This window comes from Haemaphysalis longicornis, unplaced genomic scaffold, assembly GCF_048455015.1.
Source record: "Haemaphysalis longicornis isolate Haplotype H1 unplaced genomic scaffold, Haemaphysalis longicornis Haplotype H1 scaffold_26, whole genome shotgun sequence".
NCBI lineage: Eukaryota > Metazoa > Arthropoda > Arachnida > Ixodida > Ixodidae > Haemaphysalis > Haemaphysalis longicornis.
Genome location: NW_027526319.1, coordinates 2988913 through 3006798, shown reverse-complemented (window position 1 = coordinate 3006798; position 17886 = coordinate 2988913). Strand labels below are relative to the sequence as shown.

At 44.7% G+C, this 17886-nt stretch overlaps 1 long non-coding RNA gene across 1 annotated transcript; it reads left to right on the top strand.

Annotated features, from left to right (window-relative positions):
* The first annotated feature begins 4236 nt into the window (after window positions 1-4236).
* Window positions 4237-9308, top strand: LOC144172805 (uncharacterized). The gene is made up of 4 exons (XR_013323107.1): window positions 4237-4360; window positions 5857-6002; window positions 6089-6211; window positions 7259-9308. It is a non-coding gene; the product is annotated as an uncharacterized LOC144172805 (long non-coding RNA).
* The last annotated feature ends 8578 nt before the right edge of the window (window positions 9309-17886 follow it).

The window sequence follows — 17886 nt, the reverse complement described above, 5'->3', positions numbered from 1 at the left end:
ATTTTCAGGCAAGGCCGGAGAAGACGTGGATGCATGGCTCACTCATTATGAAAGGGTGAATAAATATAACCGCTGCGAAGCTGTGGCACGACGCGCGAACGTCTAATTCTACTTGGACGAGACAGGGATGACGTGATTTGAAAACCCTGAGGCAGCGTTGGCTACATGGGACCGGTTTGCTGAAGAAATTCGAAAGGTATTTGGTGACTCCATATGGAAGAAGAAGAGGGCCGAGCCGACGCTTCCTTAGAGAGTGCAAGTGTCCGGGGAAACAAGCACAACTTCCATTGAGAAAATCCTAGAGCTAGGCCGGATTGTCAACGCCAGCATACCAGAAGATGCAGAGTTGGGCACGTCCTCAAGAGGATCGCAGAAGACGTATATAATTTCTTTATTGGTAAGGACAACTTGAATAGGGTCACCGATGTAATTCGCCACTGCCGTACGTTTTAAGTTTTGAAGACGCGTGAGACTAGGCCCAAGTTTGGCTGACTGGCCAACATCACAACGGTGGCCAGCGTGGACGTCAGCTCCTCTTTCGACCTCTCGGTGATTATCCAACAAATTGTTCGTGAGGAGCTCCTTCGGCATAGCGACGTCGCTCCTTGCTGGACATCCTCTCGCCACGGAAGCTCCCTGTAAAATGCGTAACCTACTTGCTGCTAACCAAAGACACGTTTTGACTCCTCGCAGCCGTCGGTCAACGTTGCCGACTTGGACGACTACCAGCGAAGGGGTGGGTACGCTGTGCCGCCATACAACCAGCTACGGGAAGATTTTCATCGTGATTTTCACAGTCCACAGGGCGCCTTCTACCCGGAAGAGTACCATCGCCCGAGTTTTCCCAGAAGGATATTCTCGCATGGACAACAGTATTGTCGTTGAGAGCCCCCCACCTGCTATCGATGTCGAGTAGTCGGCCATATATCGCGGTTTTTTCGCAGTCGTCGCCAGGGGCGGAACGACGATCCCACGTTAATCTTTCCTCTCCCCAATAACCTCAACCCTAGAATTGACGGACTCCACACAGGTTGTCAACACGTAACAAAGAGCCCAGCGGTCCACTCAATGGTTCCCCCACTTCGGAAAGAAGTTTGGCTCCATCACATCTACGTCAGTGCCAGTCTCCATCGCCTCGACTCCGTCCAAAGTCACCACCACCGAAAAACTAGCCGGCGTGGCCGATGGAGTTGGGGTCGGCGGACAGCTTTTAGGAAATATACCTCTGCCCTATCATATGGTCGAAAATAAGATTAAAGTTTTAATTGATGGCGTTCCAGTGGTGGCTTTGGTTTACACTTGGGCAACAAGTTCTGATATGAGTAAGGCCTTTAAAGACAACTTTTGGACTGAAGTAATTTCAGCTGGGATCGCGGTGCCACAGTTCGAGGTGTATGTGGTTAACCATTGTGCCCCCTTGGTACTTTTACGGTGGATGTGTCTTTAGGGAGCAAAAGCTTCAATGCAGAATTTGCGGTACTTCAGAAGCCTACACACGAAGTTATTCTCGGCACGGACTTCCTGCAAGAATGTGGAGCTAAGGTAGATTTTGCGACTGGCGAGCTCTCGGTAAGCAGTGTTCTTTACTCTGCACTTGCCAAACGATATTCACGTTCGGGCGAACATTCTTTGGTTGTTTCGGGTGACATGGTTCTACCTCCTCGATCACCATCCTTTGTACCTGTCATGGTGTGCGGTGCTGTGGAGCCTTCCTTTTGTGAAATGATTGAGCACATTATGCCAAACTGCGTCAAGAAGGATTTTCTGTTGCGGCATTGTTTGAGTTCCGTACCCGGTGGGCGCAGTTAATTAGGCGCAGTCAACTTCTCAGCAGCTAGTACCGTTCTGCCGCTACGAATGCAGCTTGAGCTGTTTGAAAAGCATACGAGAGCATCCCTGGCAGCAGTGAGTGACGAAACTTGCGATTCGAAGGGTAACTGCGCTACGCGTGGCGAACAGCTTTTGAAGCTGATAAACAAAGGTCTTTCTTCTGCCAAGAGGGCGGCGTTAACCCATGTCATTTCAAGACATGCGACAGTGTTTGACGTTTCCACCAGACCCGGAACCAAGACCAAAATCCCCCCTTCTCGCAAGTGCGACAGCGTAGTAACCGGCGCAGCCCTCTGCGGCAAAAACCATATCGGATTTCTACTCACTCTTAATCTGGTTCCATATAAGTTCCAGTTAGAAAGGGTGATCCATATATTTTATGTGGATCCAAACGAAAGAATAACTGGAACGAAGCATATAGGTGGGTCTTATCTGGAACCGTCAGCTTGTTTTCTTTATGTTCGTGGTTTTTATCTGGAACCGAAGAAATGGGGTCATGCGGTGTCGGCGGTTCCGGTTACTGTTCCACTTATGTCCCAGTAAACGGTTGGGGAGAGTGCTTTTGTATATTTTTTGCTCGTGTCTTGTTCCACATAACTCGTGCATGGCAGTGAAGTATGCACTCTTTGATGCATCAACTGGAACAATGACCCGCATATACATTAGGTGCTTCTTGACCCAAGATGCACGTGCGCGTTTTATACACACACGCACACCGCACATAAAATTTAATGAACTTCGCCGACATCTATGAAGCTGCCTTGCAGCAGTTAACTTTCATAATACGGCTAAGCTGTAGTTTTAGTGATGTTCTTTGACAGAAAACGAAATCCCACTTTTTTGTCAACGCCATACAAAGCATTAAAAATGTCGAGAGGAGGATATCCTAGGCAAAAGAAGAAATTGCAGGAACCCATTTCCAGGAGTTCTGCGGCACCCAAACCGCTTTCGTGAACATCGTATCTTTCTAATTTGAGGCGTCAAGTACAAAATCACCAGTGACTTCAATTTGAGAAGGACTAAACGTCTTCCCTTTCCCCGTCTGCCGTTCGGGCAAAGCCATAGCTGCTATAGCGCTGAAGAATTCGTGGTGCTTTTGTGAGCACCTTCATAACGAAATACTTGTTGAGGCTATTACATGTTATGCATCTGGTCTACAAAGCTTCGCAGAAACAGCAGTTTTTGTTCAACGCTCAGTCATCATATCGCTGTGGTGTAGTACGTGCTCAATGGTACTTAGTCCACGTTACTTATGTTGTGATGGGGTGCATACATAATGGTAACCGACTGCGGTTACCATTACACCGCACACATCATGCTACGCATGCAGTTATATGCTTAGAAGTTCGTTTTTGTATTTTGTCTCGTCTCGACTGTTAATTTTCACAAGCAAAAACGAAAGCCTCTTTGCAGAAAGAGAACGACTCAAAACCTGGAGAACTAAATCTACCCTGCGGCATCTGCCTTACATTCTATATATTTATACTTAAATGGCATTCTTATTTCAAATTATTCATTGCAGTATCGGGAAATCCGCAGTGTTACCCTAATGTTGTTACTTGCCTAAGTAATTCAAGTTCACCGAATGACCTGCCGTCTCCTGCTGGTCCCCCCGTTGCTGTTTTCCTGCACTATTGGTGTTCATGAAGAAAAACTGCTGGAAAACGGGCAGATGTATTATTACTCGCTAATTAGCTATGTCACACTGAATTCACTATACGGAAGTAGTTTTCTATAACGTGGGTACAAAGAGCGTCGCAGTATATATTATTGGTATTGGAAAGGCTTGTTGTCAGGAGAACGCAGTCAATAAAGAAGCGTCGTTTTGTTTTCACTGCAAACAACGAAGTAATGCTGTCATCAAAGTTTATGCACACATACCGCACGCACTCACGGCCCGCGGGGAGAAAAAATTTTAGCCCGACTAACGTGTTAAATTGGCTAATATCTGAGCTCTTTGTTCCAGCCTCAGAGCCGCATAGACGTCCGCTTAGAGGCCTACTCCCATTTTCCTAAGCAAATAAAAGCGATCAAGGGTGCCGAGTTTGTGATCTCTTCCGCGGACTGGTCACTGGCCACGGCGTGCATCGCCCAAACCACGGAGGAAGGAAACGTTGGCCGAAACCATTACGAAACGACCGCCACTTCAGTGCGGCATGCCGTGCACATGCGTAGGCAGCCGCAAGGTCACGCCGTTTGCGTTGATGCATGGTATAGTGGGAAGGCAACGGGTACAACGACGATGAGTGAAAAACAGGACGTCAACCATTTAAACGACAGCAGCGCCCCTATCTCTCAGCGTTCACTGCGCTAGTTTTACGTTCTTCTGCATGCAGCGCCACAAGTGGCGTTCTACAGCAGTTTTCTCGATTGCTCGCGTTATGCGCCTGATGTACTAGAGGCATTGCAATCACAGTGGCGGAAACCGTTATGGCAGTTTGGTTGTGGCGTGAAACTGCGGATTTCTTCATATCCTCGGGCTGTATTTACTGTTCGACAAAATGTAGTTTTGCCAGGAGGCTCAAAAAAGGTCAGTGCTGCTTATTTATGTTCTGGTAACGGTTGTTGCTCATTGACTTGTTCATCACTGAGTCCGATAAACATGCCGCTCCCATGCCTGTTGTTCGTGTTCAAGAAACGTTTGCTGCGTGTTTGTGGGTCCGAGTCGGCTTGACATTTCTGACTGCGTACGTTGGATAGTGCTATTTAGAAAGTTGCTGCTGCGCGCATTTCTCGAGTCTGCATGTCCCCTTACGGTGTGGTGTTGCTTATTTGTATATTGACGGTTGCTGTTCCAGTCAGCGGTACTAAATCTCGGGTTAGTCGCTCGCTATTGTCTCGCGCGCACGCACTGAACAACTTGTAGCGCCTGTCTTTAGACTTATCGGCATTTTCAAACTTTCGTGTTAATTGCGTTGTGTTGGTCTTCTGAGAGCCATAAATTTACTGTGCTAATCACGCTATTCCGCCTAATGTTGATGTGCGTTCAAGGCGTTGGCGGCAGCACTGCTTTTTATGTGTGCTGTGTGTGTAGTTGTTCCTTGTTTCTTCCAATGCCTTCGATGAATTCAGATGATCTATTTACACTAGTCAACGTTAGTTGGCTCCCTGACGTGTAGTGAAATGCAAGGAAGTGGTTGTCTGAGCAGTAGCGTAGTAACAAAACGTTCCTTTTGTGGAGGGGAAGGCAGGTGGAAACACGCAGAAAGTGTGGTGCCGTTTCTATGCTGTCAATGTCAGTGGTAACCTGAGACCTCAGAATAATTACCCATAAAACTCACGTGTGGACTATTAGAAGTTTTAACGTCACAAAGTAAGTTTAAAAATAATCCATTCCTGCCATTTTATCCTATCAATGTCAGTGGAAGCTCGAGAGTTGGAATAATTTTCAAAACGCTCGGGTGCAAAGTTGTTGCATCATGATGTGCACCAAACATTAATCCATTTCTGTTCTTTGAACGTAGAAATTGTACTGCAAAAGCAGATTGCTACATTCTGTATTCATACTGTATGACCTGTTCAGAAAGAGTATGTTCAGAAAGAGTATATGTCTGACTGTGGAGACATTTGGCCCTCCACTGATAGGTTGTGACAAATGTGTTTGTTCCTCTGCAAAAAAAATGAAAACAAATTATTTCCTTTCTTTACATTCTCCTGCGAAATCATGGTTGTCGCATTCACTGGCTGAAGACATCTTTGGCATGCTGATGGGTCGTCGGGGAGAGTGTGGCGGATTATGAATGCCCTGTGGAGCTCATAAGCCACAAAAGAGTACTTTTTGAGTCGTGCATATTGTGCAGATATTTACCAGTTCGCATAGACCAAGGACAGGTGAGCTTAAAGTATGTTCAAATATTTTCATATGTCAAATTGTTTAGCAAGAAAAGATTATCAGGGCTTCCGCTGTAAAAAAGACATTCTACTTTCGTGGAACGAATCAGACATTGTTCAATATATTCTCGTGCTCCCTGGGTAAAGCAAGGCATAAATTTATTCTCTGATATTTTTGTACTGTTTATTTTCTAGGCAATAGGGCGAAGATAGACCTAAAACAGCGGTACAAGGAATGCATAAGGCCATTTTAATTGTATTTGGACCCCTTCTTGGAAGTGTATCATCAGAAGGCAACACATTAGAGCTCTTGCACGGGACGAAATCATTGCATTCTACAAGTAAGTACGCACTGCCATTTTTGGGTCTTTCGTGGCGAGTTTTTAGGTAGTTTCTTTATAACTAATGGTTTAAAACTTCTTTTCAGCGACAGCTTGGCCTGTAGCTCAAGGTGACAGTACGAGCTTTTCTGAACACGTCAGCGAAACTTTCCTGGAAGTGCACTTTGAGACGGCCCTGGCAGAAACACCCGGGTCTTAATTTTGGTTGGGTAAGCTGGCATTTTGTTTTTGCGAGACTCAATTTCTGGGTCTGTTCGTCCTAATAAAATCTCACTGTTAATAAGTTATCGTGAACGCCAATATTGGCCATTGTGTTCACATTCTGCCTATTACGGATGCTCCAACAGTGGCAAAAAAAAACACTATTTTGTATTTTAGTTTTGTAAATATTTAGCTTTTACACCTTGAGAGTTGTTGCTGTGATTTGCCAGCACCACGGACACGCCCAACGTGGTTGCTGATACAATACGGTGGCAACTGACGATTTACATTTCCCGCTTTTAATACGCCCGTAGCACCAATAATACTCCCAAATACAGGCGTAGCATAAGTAATGCTTGCATTGGATTTTGACAGGGGGTTAAATAAGGAGTATTTTTTTAAGGGAATTTTTTAGAGCACAGAAAGTGACGTCTGCAAGAAAATGTGCTGTAGTTGCGATTTATAAGAAAATTGAGCAACAGCCTAGTTCAGCATTAGTCAACTCAACTTCTGCCTCATACCACTACGAACCATGGAGGTAATACAAATCGAGAGGGAAATATTTTAGGTGGAACTAATTCCACAAAAAATTTCTGCCACAGTGCGATATTTATGATTTCCAGTGACTGGCCATTTATTTCTTTGCGGTAGATACATCGTTTAGCTTTAAGTTATATTAAACCAGCCTCACTACAGCATTCTAGGGAGCACATTATACAATACAGAGAACATTTTTTGCAGAGAGAAGGTGTGTAAAATATAATGCCAAAAGGTGATTATAGTAATTATTATTTGATTAATAAACGAAATCTCTCAAGGATAAAAAACCTTATATTCAGGATACCGAGGCAGCAAGGTGGGATACTTTCCAGAATCAGGGCAATTTCATTGATTGTCTCTGGTGATATTGTTTAGCGCACTTTCACCTTTAGCAGCACTTCCAGAAAAAACCCAAGAAATCACTGATTTTAGATCAATTACTGTGTTATAAAAGGGCCTAAGCAACTCACTCATTTAAAGCAACCATGTAACAAAATAATCTTGTTTCCTTGAAGGTACATGAGGTGAGCAGTAAGTCTTCTCGAGGCCCGGTTATTCTGAGAGAAGGGACTGGCGCCATCAATATTGCTCGCAAGAAACACATCACGGATTCGCCGCCTGCATTGTCACTTCAGGATGTGGTCATCCTCTTCGCCGTATATGTCATCTTTTTCATCGTGTCATCATGTTCTTATGGCTGTGTGCCTTTGAAGAGTTCTTGGGACTTTTGCAGGGAGTTCTTGGAAAGCATGAGAAATTTGACAGTGGCCTGGTGTCATTTAAGTTGGAGTCTCTGTTGAAATACTTCAAGTGTTCAGCTCTACTTGGGATTTTAAATTATTGGTAGAGGTTAAAGTATCTCTTGAAAGGCATGAAGGAGGTCAGATGAAAGGCATGAAGGGGGTGAAATCAGATGAAGAGGTTTAAGTTACTGGCACATGCAAGTTTCATGTCAACTGAACACTGAAGTCGTGCCTTATTTTTCATCATTGGCACAATGCGCAGGCTGTCTTTGAATCTATAGTGGGAGTTAATGTAGTTCATGGCCCCGCATTGTAACGTCCTATTATTCAAGTGTAGCTCATGAGATTTTTTTTTCGTGGCAGTGCTGCTGGTGATGCAAAAGTGACAGTGCTTATTTACGGAGATGGCTTCCGCCTTCATTGATAAATTTTAGTACTGTAAGTGAGCTGACACCCATGCCGTAGAAGAATTTAAAATGTGCGTATTTGGCTTGAACAAGTCTTCTCCTTTGAACAAAGTTGCATTTCTTGCTTGGCAGAAGCAGGGCTTTGGTCACAATTACACTGACAGCAAGACGGGAGGGTTTTTATAGCACGCAACTGGGAATTTTACCTAAGGTAAAACGTTGAAGCTGGAAAAAATGTTTTCAAGTCTGCTTTGTAAAACTGGTCCCCTGTAGAATTCAACGCTGGCTTGTTTGATTCTTAAGGATGTCTGACTTGATCCCGCTTGAATCGATGACTTGTTAAATTGTAATATGTGTAACATGCTTCCGGCTACCTGGTTTGCAAAATTATATAAGATTCACGCTGGCTTTTGTGAGATTTCCTGGGATGAATTATTTTAAACAACTAAAAATTGTTTGGTCAAGTAACGTCCCTTAAGTCAAAGGCCTTTTCAGGACGCTCATAAAGTCTATTTTGCCTACAAATAGCTTGATGTTACACTTACGTCTGGTGTCAGGAAACTACTATCTTTAATGATCATGTTTTAATTGTGGCATACTGCCGCATGTGACCTCTCGTGTCAAAATGTTTTATCGTTAATCTTGGCTCGAGCGTTGTTTTCCTAAACTCTTGCACTGCACTGTTGTAGGTTTGTGATAATACAACCGTGTATGGCTTGTTTTTAGGCCTTTCCCTACAATTTAATGGCAAACTGCATTTTCCCAAACAGTTATGCGTAAACATAGTATGGCAAGCGCAATGAGTAATTCCGCCTTTGAATTATTTTGGTTTATCTGATAAGACAGCATATTTGACGCTCACTGTTGTATAATGTATGTGTCAGTGCCGCGGTAGACGCACACGTCTATTTATTTGTGAAGCAGTTGATCTTAATACCGTCTTTATTAACCATGTTTTTGAGTACAAGTGAATATGTGAAAATGCCACTTGGAGCCTAGTGTTATCGTTATGAGTGTTATCGTTATGGTATTTATTGCTTGTACGTTGGTCATTTTCTGTGCAATTTAAAATAGACAGCTATTCAAATCTGAAATGTATGAATACTAACACCCAATAAAGTTGTATAGTATGTTGAAAAGCAGTGTATGAGTCATAATAGTTTGTTTCGTGCGTATTTTAATGCAAGTATATTGTTTCTTTTACATGCAGCTGAAACCCAGAACAGGATTCTGCGGGTGAAGCCAAAGACTGTGTGCCGCTCTAGGTGCCTCAGACCAACTTTTATATGGAACTGTGCTCCGATAGGCAACTGTTGGGAACTGTCAGGGACCACACTGCTGCGGTGGTTTCTGCTTTCCAATTGTTGGTATCACTGCGGGTCATATATCAAGGCTGTGTTAAAATGGTGCTTGCGGTTTCCTGCTGATACCAATGCATCCGCCAGCCTGGCATATGACGTCGGTGTATACCGACAGGAAAGCAGAAATATTGGAAAAGTGGAGTCCCATAGACAGCTTCCCAGTGCCTATAGGAACACCGTTTTATATAAACAGCTGGTCTGAAGGTACCTGGAACGGCGCACCGGATAAATTCCATAATGATTTTACATGGATCAATGTTCCAGTAACTTAAAGTACTCTTTTATTTGGAACAGTGATCCGCATACTTTTGTTTGGAACACCGATCCACATAATTGCGTTGCAAAAATATGTGGTGCACTGTTCCACTTAATTTTCAGGATATGTAGAACACGGTTCCAAATATATAACTGGAACTTTTTTGCAAAAAAGTTCCAGTTACTAAGTGGATCTTACGTGGAACCAGATTAAGAGTGTGGCGAGAGGAAGGTCATCACAGGCCGTGCCAACGAGATGCTACAAAAGGGAGTGGTACAGGAATTGGCTACTCCTTGGGCAGAGCCGGTAATTATGGTGAGGAAGGATGGTTCGTGGCGATTCGGTGTTGACTACAGACAGTGTACTGAAATCAATTGCAAAGAAGGACGTGTACCCCCTTCCTCGCTTTGACGATGTCATAAGCCGCGTTTACATGAATGCGACAGAATGCGATAGGAGCACGTCGCCTTTCCAAGCGCATCACGAGTAATGCGATGCGCTAGCGTTTACATGTACCGCATTACCCCTAGTGCGATGGTGGCGCCATACAGTGTCGCACGTCGAAGGTAAAGTAGCGTTTCTGGCGCTTCCAAAGCTTCCGGCACGGCTGGTTCTTGTTCTTTTTTCACGACTCGCGTTTTCCGGCGTCTTACACTCGATTTAGACGTTTTTAAATGCAAAGCTGCGTTGGCAGGGCTTACTTTTCTTGTCGGTATAATTCCTAATGCGATGCGCTCGCGTTTACATTCACTTCGAAAGTAGACTTACGCGTCTCAATCCACCCCTGTCTGGCGCATTAATGCGATGCGCTTTCCTAGCGCATTAGCCCAGTTTACATGAATGCGATGCGCTAGAAAATATGATGCGAGGCCATGCGATGCGCTACTTGTCGCATTCATGTAAACGCGGATATAGACTGTCTTCACTCAGCCTCCTACTTTTCGTCACTACACTTCAGATTTGGTTACTGGAAAATCCTGATGGATCCAGCCAACAAAAGAAGACGGCTTTTGTGACTCCTGATGGGCTATTTGAGGTTAACGTCATGCCGTTTGGCCTTTCTAACACCCCTGCTACTTATTGAAAGGTTCATGGACACTATTTTGCGTGTTTAATGTGGTAGATTTTTTTTGTGCTACCTCGACGACGTAGTAATTTTTGGACGCACTTTTGAAGAGCACAACAACCGTCTTGACATTGTCCTGAACTGCCTGGAAAAAGCCGACCTTGTGCTGAATTCGGGAAAAAAGCCACTTCGGCGAGCGCCAGACCTTAGTTTTGGGGCATATAATCGACAAAGATTGCATTAGACCTGATCTACAAAAGATTAATGCCGCAAGTCAGTTTAAGCCGCCAAAGTCCGTGCGCGACCTACGAAGTTTCCTGGGGCTTTGTTCCACCTTTCCTAAGTCGGTTTGTAACAAACTTTGTAGAGCTTGCTTCTCTTCTATCGTCTCTGTTACGCAAAAAATTAAAACCGTTCAACTGAATAGGAAAGCCGTTGGAAGTGCAGAGCAGTGATTCGCCCAAATGGGCTGCACCAACGTTATCCGCTTACTGCTACCTCCCCATGCAATTCAGATTTCCCGCCTTCGCTGTGCTCCCGCGACCCCTGCCTGAAACTGCGCCAGCGGGAGTTCTGTTCTCTTGGTGCTTTTTCCCCCGCAAGTACCGGCGTTGCACTGCCAGGCCGTGTATCTGCTCCTTTCGTTGCCCATGTCGACAAAAGGCGATTGTCTTTACTGACTTTGGCGAAGTAAATGCCACCCTCCGCTTTCCCGCTCACCTCTTATGTTGTTCCTCTTGCGTGGCGCTCCTTCAAAGCTAAATACACGAAAGGTTTGCCTAAATCATTTTCAATTTACCGCGCTCCACGGCTCCAGGCCGGGTGTCTCGATGCCAACGCTGCCGTACGGTGGAAACGCGCGCGAATCGAGGCGCCTACTTCAAAGTTTATAGAACCACGTTGTCCCACTCCACGCGAGTTCCAAGCAGAACGTGGAACCTATCTTGGGGAACCTTTCGTAGCTGTTGCCGGTTGATTTCTTAAAAGGCGCCAGAATCAATGCTGGCGCGCGAGACAGCAGGCGACGGTGGAGTGATTTTTTTTTCTGCAGTTGATGAAATATTTAATTTCGCGAAAGTCATGCATGTATTACTTTTTAAAAACGTGCGCTGCAAACATCTCTTCTGTATTATTTGTGGTCTTATATTTGCGTATTGTCTTTTTCTTCTTCACCAATGTTGACAAGTATGAACATTACACAGGACTTAGATGGGTATATTTAGCTGTGACTATATAAGACTATTGCGCAGGCTTTCTTTTACTTTGGCCGCGTGGCTGAATCAAGTCACAGACAGGCAGACATACAGACAGACCAAAATTTCTGGGTTTAACCCGAGAAAGACTATCATCATTAAAACGAGCCAAATGGGCGTCCTTCACTGAGGGAACCGAAGCGTTTCATGGGTTTCGAACGCTTATGACTATATAAACAACTTGGCTTTCGAAGCCTCTAGGATACGCTTCGAACGACAGCGTTACTTGGATTCATTTGATTGGATTGGGTGCACTGGTCGAGATTGACCAGTTTTGCGTTGCTAACGGACACCCGTGCTGCGCAAGCGCGAGGACTGCTTTGGATTGCATTGGATTGGATTGGTTTTGAATTCGACGGATCGGGTTTGGATTGTATTTGAAATGAATTTACATTAGATTTGGATTGGATGATAAGCAGCAGTAAGCATGATTTTCAGCTAATCCTGGACAACCAGAAAACCTAGGAATAACCAGCTGAACCTTGGCCCAAGCTACGTGTATCTTGGCATAGCCGAGCTAACCCACTGCTAAGCGCCAGCGGTTCACAGGTTTCGAGCGCTTATGACTACATAAACCACTTGGCTTTCCAAGCCTCTGGGTAGTGCTGGAACGACCGGACCGTGACAGGCGACACCGTAACACCGTGGCGATATGCTTGGTTCTGCACTTAAAACGTTAGAGGCGGCGTTGCAATCGCTGGTGGATCGGTGGTGGTGTTAGTTAATGGGCGGACCTGTCCTTGCGTAGTATGCCAGAAGTTGCTCCCCGCAGCAGAACCTTGACAACTGTATGCGCGGGAAGCCACCACAAATAACGCAAGCTTGTGTCCTTGAAATCCGAGAGCACCAGACGCAACGTTTTTGTCTTTGAAATCCAATGTGGGTTATCGAGGGAACATTACGTCGTCGAAAAAGGCATGTGATACGGCTGTCGTTCGAAGTTCTTGAAACAAAGGGGACCGCCTCGTGGCTTTCTCTCACCAGTCAATAAAAAATGTCTGATTGTTACTAAAGGAATGAAAAGGGCTGCGAAAGCATTGAAGAGGGCTCAAGCATGATTGCTGTTCCGCATCCGGGCGAACACCGCAAAAACACTGAAAAGGTTTCATAAGCTAATATGTATATTCTCACCTCTGGGTCCAACGTGTGGTGTAAGCGGTAACGCCTGTCCTCCCAAACTTCTCCATCGAGCTTTACTTTCCGAACAATCTAACTACGCTTTGAACAAAGCTTACTAGGCAGTTAAAGAGGCTAAGAATAGCAGGAAATACGAAGCTTCTCCTGGCGTAGATGACTGAAAGACTTTCTATGTGGGAGCTGTGACCGGCTTCCCCGACATGAAAGAAAAATGCTACTGAAAGAAGAAAATCCCTAATGCGCAGATCATCAGGGATGGGAGTATAATAAAAAAAGGCGCTCAAGCGCACTTCTTACTCCGTTGCCCACTATGTGTGCAGTACAAAAAATTGAAAATGAGAGGTGTTCACACGAAGACGTACGAGTACGGTCCAGGGGCTAGGGGTATGTTATTAAATAATACGCCTTCCCTTGGTTCGGCTGACTATTCAAGAAAGTGAACTTTGCTTTTCGTACGGTTTTTTGCCCCCCCACTTTTCTCTATTCAGACAAGAACTAATAAATAGTTCTAAATAGCGTACCAAGTCCTACTCGAAGCTGAACTTGCCGCTATGCATGCTGCTTTCGCCTACATCATCGAGCAACCAGCGCGTCAGTGGTCAATCTTCACCGTTTCTCGGGTGGCCCTTCAGTGCTTGAAATCGTACCTGAAAGATCGGCTTGTTTTCGCCATTTATGCGTTGCACTTACAAGCTCTAAATGCGCACCACCATGTAGAACATCAGTGGATTCCTGCCACTGCGGTAGAACTGGGAACGTCAAAGCGGACACTGCGGCATCAATTGTGCATGATATGCACGGTCCAGTGATGCCGATACTGTTCTCCAGAAAAGATGCTGCGGCCCCTGCGTTCAGCGCTGCCTGGAGGTATTAGCGATCTATGTGGGATGCTGCGCCGCAAAATCACGCGCCGCTTCACTTCATAGACCCGCACGGGACCTGCCCGAAAGACTTTCCAAGCGTCACGAAGCGGTTCTTCACGGCGTGCGGCTAAATGTCGCTTACAAAAGTTATTTTCGATTCAAGATAAAGCAGGCAACTTCCACTTCTGCACTCTTTGTGACGTGCGCGAGGACTTGAACCACGTATTATGTGAGTGTACGCGGTATAGAGTAGCTGAAACGCCCCTTTTAGTGTCCTTGGGTCTTCCGTTTTCTAGAGGACTAACTCTAAGTGACGTGCTAGGCCCTTGGTCGAGCTCTAAATGAGCATCTCGAGCGACAAAAGCTCGATTGTCGTTCCTGCGAAGCACAGGACGTGATCAAACCATATAAACAGGACTTTTTGAAATAGCGCATCATCTTCATCACAGTAATAACCATCATCTCTTCATCGATTTCATTTGTTCATGCGTCTGTTCTAGCAAGCTAGGCGCCTTAACCAGGCTAACCTCACCAGCATCATTAAAGACTATTCTCGCTCTCTAAGCTGTCAAGAAGTAGCTTCCTATTTATGGTTCCTGTCATGCCCACTGTCCACTGTCAAGGCCCACTGTCAAGGCAGAACATCACCCGTATTGTTGGTTTAGATGGGTGTTTTGTTCCCTGCTGCATCCTGTTCAAGGATAATGTATGCTGCACGTGCGTACGAGATTTCGGCGCACGCTAAAGATTCCCAGGTGGTCAAAATAATCCGGAGCCCTCCACTACGGCGCGCCTCATCGCCTGCGTTGCGTCGGCGCGTTAAACCCAACAATCGAATCAAATCACAATGTATGCGTCCTATTCGGTTCGTTGAAAATTTCAGCTGTCAATGAGCACATGACTTTTTCTCTTGATTGTCCTTTATCCGTGCGCGCTTTTTAGCGTCATCCACACTTAAACATTTCTCTATATCCGCCATTTGTCTCTTAGGTTATATTTCGCAAAACGTTTTCCCAGTAAAACCATAACGTGAACTTCAAATGTACCTGGAACGTCAAGTTATCCTGCATTGACGAGAGAATGACCGCCAACCGCAACTCATCCTTCCTTGATAACTGTTGAACGAAGGAACTGGCCTATACAGCATTTTCTAGTGCTTAAAGCAGCCTGAATCCCACGCTTTTTTCCAATGTAGTTTCTTTCTCTTAAACAATACACGGCGACTTCACCATGTATCTTTCCACTCCTTCGAGGCACTGTAGCGAAATGGCGCAATTAAAGAACTCGACTGTTGTGGAACTTGGAGTATAATACTTTCTACATATTTCTCTTCCACTCAGTCTTCAAGACTGAAGAAAAGTGACCCCGAAAAAGTATTGTTGAAGCCCATTTATCAATTTCTACGAAATTTTGATGCAGTATAATTGGTGTCCTTATACGCACGGTAAGCACGTCACTGGTCTAAAGGAAAACCTAAATATCTGTCAAAAATTTTTACTGAGAACTAATTTAAAAATTTGTGGAGCACGATAAATTTCATTTTGCTTTAAGTGTGAGTCTGAGGTGAGGCTGAGGTAGGTGATGTGTTCGTGATGGACACATTTTCAAAACAGTCTGCATAAATGGCCTTAAGCGGAATATTAAATTGGGGTTGATGTTCACATGCGATTGAAGTAGCCAGTGATCTGGAATGTAAGTTCGCATGAACGGCCGGTGCAAGTGGGGTGAACAGCCGGCGAGGCAAAGCTCTACGGAACGTCGAAAATAGAAAACAAATTGTGGCTTCATGCCACAGTAGTAATTAATTTTTTTAGCATTCTCTCTCCCGCAGGTGACCTCTATGACCTGTACGCTGGATTTATTATCTTTTCACGTGGCTTTATAAAGAGGCAGGTAGAGAATGCTCAGATTGGAGTGATATAAACATAGTTCTGTCGGTTTGCGGAGGGTTTTAAGTACACAATTCTATTTTATATAGTTGGTGCAATATATTAGTCATACGTAAACGTTGCTTCAAGTTAACAAAAAAAGTAAACTTGCGTTATCATCTTTATACTTTATTTCACATTACCATATAAATGGAAACGTCTGCAGAAAAAAGCAATAACAGTATACCGTTCTGTTTGCAGTTGTTGAGATCTGCAGCCAAAAGTGTCAGAGTGGTACACCAAAACATCTGAAATGCAAAAAATAACAAAGAAATAAGCAAGCCTCTCTTTTTCAGCAGGATGGCGGGCTCGCTCTGTTTGGGCAAGTAGGTATTACAGAATAAAAGACAGCAACCAGAAAATAAAAACATCGGTCGTTAAAACTTTAGATTTGAAAGAGTGCATTATATATTCTTATCCTGAACGAGCCGTTTTATGGAATATCACTTCAAAGTGCATTCCATGCAGACATGATACACAGTAGATTTCAGCAGCCATCGAGTAGACCAAGAAAGTTTCTATGGTTGGCTTGATTGATCTAGAAGTAGCCGCATTATGTGGACATTTTCGCCATTAGTGTAGTTTTAAATATTGAGCTTCAACTCACCCTCCACTAATCATTGGAGTGAACTGTTGAAACGGTTATGGCCAAGATTTTCGCACTGCTTTGATTGAATAGCGACGTAGCGCAACTTGGAAATTTCTGAAAGGCTAGCGACACTCAAAATCTTTTCGGACGAGTGCAGGAGTTTATTGGTTTGTCAACCAAAACTTCCTAAAACGAACACGAAAGGGTCGATGATGACTTTTTGTATTACCTGAAATATCAACCGCTTCGTAGCTCTCGCGCCTTTGTATGTGTTGTTTCCTGAGAAACCAACCGTTTAGGCTTTACGTTCCCACGGGAGTTTTTCCTTATTTTGGTCAGTTCTAACGCACCCTACCGAAAAGTAAGAGTGCGACACATGCAGACTTTAGGGGATCGTCGCCATTTAACAAAAAGTCATATTTATTTTAAATGTGCATTAAGTCTCACCGGACAGCCGTGCGAATTAAGCGAGGTTCCTGCATATGCACGATAATTATAACCATAAACCGAACACTTTCTGTTTATGAAGACACGTCCGAAAAATGTAAAGCAACGAAACAAATCGTGGTGCGTCCTCTATTCAGGGTTTTTAATCTTTTGCGGCTGGATTTAATCAGTAGTTCTATCCTACATACGCTCTGTGTTGCAGACCAACTGACCTTTCGGGAACTATCTCATGACGCCAATCATCCCGAAACATTTGTTCCGACGTCAAAACGTTGGAAAGACAATTAAACCCAAATGACAGCAGGTAATCTTGTTCTCTTTCGCTAATTAAAAAAGCTACATTGCAAACCCTGTCGGGCTGCGCTTTTTTGCAGACACAAACATGCACCTCGATCTTCAGCATATAGTGCTTGTTCAGTTACTGCAGTATTTTGCAGCAAAAAAATGAAAGCTATGTACCTGTATGCCGCCTTGACCTATGTACTTTCATTCCGGCAGAAGCTTTATAGTACCAAAAAAAGTTACAGCCCAATATCAATTCTACAGCGCTAGGGGTTTTCAATTCAATCCTTGCCCTACCTAAATTTACGGCATTTGTTACAGTATCTGCTCATTTTAAAATTACTAAAGTTTAGGTAGAATTGTTACACCGCCAACCCACCAAGGACAGATGACGAGAGCACAGAACCGGTGCTGATCGCGAATAGAACTGCCTCCGGGCTTATCTCGCGGCACCAAGGTTTTTCTCAATCGGGCCCGTTACGGCTTCGCCATAATCGCCGACATAGTCGCAAGGTGGCGGGGATGGTACATTAACTCTGAGCCCCCGGGCAACGAATCCAAACAAGGCAACAACATACCGCCGGCAGGTTCTCCTATGTCAACCTCCGCGGTAAACGCCCCGTCTGTAGACCTCGTAGGACTTCAAAAGGCCGGAACTGCTCCAAGTTCCTCCACTTCTCTCTTGGACCCCCATGTGCTCTGCTACGCATGACAAGACACATCGAAACCTGACCTTCCGCACCTCGTCTGGTCTTCTTCGGGCCTTGCCGTGCTTCGCGCCCAACACCGCCCGGCGTGGGTTCACTCATAC